Below are 3,090 nucleotides of genomic sequence, written 5' to 3'. Positions count from 1 at the left end.
AGGGACAACTGTTGCATGATTTCAGAAAGACTTCTAACTTGAATTTATCCAACTAATTAATCCATAATAAATTAATTAATTATTTTTCAAGATGCTGGTAAGAATAAATTCGAATTTTAATTCAAGGACAAATTAAAATTGGAATATTCTGGATTCTATTTTTAACATTTCTTATTGCTATTTTCAACAATATTCACAATTCAAGTTGGAGTTCACACTAATTGCATGCATGGTGACATTGATGATGGGTAGTGCATGGTATCTGGATGGTGGAGCCTCATTCCATATGAGGGGAAACAAATACTTTTTCAGTAACTTGGAGGAGAAGGACCTCCAGATGCACATTGAGACGGGAGATGATGGAAGGTATAACATGACCGATATGAGTAAAATTATTTTTCAGAGGGATCCTGGTTCTCCTCTCACATTACAAGATGTCATGTATGTTCCAGGTCTGAAGAAGAATTTAGTTTCCATTGCTATGTTGGAAGACCATGGCTACGATGTGATATTTAACAAAGGAAAGGATTTCCTTAGACATATCGGCATGGGACAAGTGAAGCAGATCGTGGTTCCGGTGCAGAACCTCTACAAATTAGATGTATAAGATTGTGTTGCTTTGATAATGAAAGAAGAGAAGGTGCACAGACATCAGTTAATTATGGCATGGGAGACTTGGACATTTGCACCATGGAGATTTGAAGATCATGCAATAGATTTATACATGACTTCCCAAGTGTTCACTAGAGCAGCGAGATACATGCAAAGGGTGTACACTTGGGAAGTACACCAAATCCACCTTTTATGATAATGATAGTAGAGTGCAAGAAGTCCTTGAAAGAGTTCACTCAAATGTCTATGTACCATTCTCAACTGCGTCCACAACGAAGAAAATGTATTATGTTATATTTGTAGATGATTTCTCACATAAGCACTGGATTTTCTTCATCTAGAAGAAAGACCAAACGTTCTCCAAATTTTTTGAATTTAAAGCACTTGTTGAGAAAGACACTAGCAGGAAAATGAAGGCTCTTGGGAGTGATAAAAATGGTGAATATGTGTCAATTGAGTTCAATAACTTATGTGTAATAGAAGACATTCAATTGGAGTTAATAGCACCGCATAACCCACCCACAACATAATGGGGTGGATGAGAGGAAGATCAGAAGCATTGTGGGAGTTACACGAGTGATGTTACATGATAAGGGCCTACCGTTACACTTTTGGGCTGAAGCATTCAACACACCTATATATGTGTGGAACAGGAGTCCTCATCGGATTCACGAGATGAGTACACAAGAAGAAGATTTTTCCAAGAAGAAACCAGATGTGTCACACTTCAAGATCTTTGGTTCATCAGTTTGTTGTCATGTTTCAAAGTGTTATCACTCAGGTTTTCCCAAAAGTTGTAAGAAAGGGAAAGGAGGCCAAGGTAACCATAGACCAATCTTTTAGATATAGAATCTAGCCAATCTGTATCCAGAGAGGGCTCTCTCTTTATGATTTAGCTTTTTTTTTTTAAAGGTATTAGGCTAGTTATGAAGTTCAAGGGTTTTGTTTGAGTTTGGGTGGTGAGATTCAATAGAACAGAGAGGTAAAACAGAGTAGTTCAGTCCATTGGGCTAATGGAGTCAAAGAATATGGCTTTTTGGATTTGGTTTCTTAATAGAGGATGGCTTCACAGAGCAAGGTAGTCAAACAAGGAACAAATAAAGACTTGAAACAGATGGAATGGGCTCAAATTGGGTGAAGGGCAGTTAAGAATCCTTCAACCTATTTAAAGAGGGAAATTGGATGATTACTGATAAGGAGCAGTTAAGTATTCTTTAGCAAATAATCAACATGAAAGAATCAGGAAATAGGAGAAATTAAGATTTCACTGCTTATCCAAATTCTGAAGAAAACACAGAGAACAATAATGACTGAAAACAGAGTGCAATCAAGCATATTCTGAAATTAATCTTTTCTTTATCATTCAGATTATGAAACACAGATGATATAATAAACAAGAAAACTTTAAAACACAAGATATAGAGGACTTATTGATCCAGTGGTTGATTCAAGAAATCTGTGACAAGTCCTCTGCTTCAATTCTTCATCCAGTAGGCCATGCAACAGTTGATTCCAAACAGCTCTTTATTCCAAAAATCAATATTACAGCAAAGTCTAGGAATCCACACTCAATACTCCAATGGAGGGGGTATTTATGCTCAAAATTGTAAAACAAATATCTCAGTGAGATAATATCTAGGATGAGTAATAATAGTTTACAAGTAAAATAGAAACAGCTAGTCTTCTTCAGTAACTCTGCGCTGGCTGCCTGTCTTAACTGATACTCTTTAATTCTGATCTGCTACTCTTTAATTCTGATCTGCTACTCTTTAATTCTGATCTGATACACTTTGACTTGTTTTGAACCCTGTTCACCTTTATTTACCTTACTGGGGTTAATTGCCCAAATTTCTCCTTTTACCCACAGTAACCACGCAGTAGGATGAATACCTATTGTTGGGACATTGGAGGTTGTTCTGTGCCTTCTAATTCATAACATTCAGATCTTTCTGTGGAGATTGAGGTATTGTTGGCATTATGATGCATGTGTTGTACTTGATGGCAACCCACTCATAGATTTCATGAGAAGTACGCAGGAAGTCCGTGAGGCACAGTGCGTGGGTACGCAGGAAAGCAGTTGGAAACAGTGCGTACTTCTACGCAGGTGTTCTATGGGTGAAGCTGCGTACTTCTCATGAAATCTATTTAGTTGCCCCTGTTTATTATTGTTGTGTTCTGGGTTTTGAAGTGATGTCTGGTTTCTGGTATTAAGTTCTGATAACAGCAGTGATTGATTAAATGTTTAGACATTGATGGATGAATGGATCAGGTTCTTATTGACTCATTTTATGTGATCTGATGGACTAGATTCGATTGATGACTCACTTGTATATGTATTGATCTAGTGCTTGGGTAATTCAGAAGGTTGTTTGATTATGAGCTTCAATGTTGTTGGGCCCAGTATGAAAATTGGATGAAATGTGGCCTTTCAGATTATGTGTATCCAGTCTGAAAATTGATGAAACGTGGTACCTGGAG

The sequence above is a fragment of the Pinus tabuliformis genome, chromosome 5_2, assembly GCF_031772625.1.
Source record: "Pinus tabuliformis cultivar Carrire ecotype Pingquan chromosome 5_2, CPIR1, whole genome shotgun sequence".
NCBI classification, from domain to species: domain Eukaryota; kingdom Viridiplantae; phylum Streptophyta; class Pinopsida; order Pinales; family Pinaceae; genus Pinus; species Pinus tabuliformis.
This window is presented reverse-complemented; position numbering follows the sequence as displayed.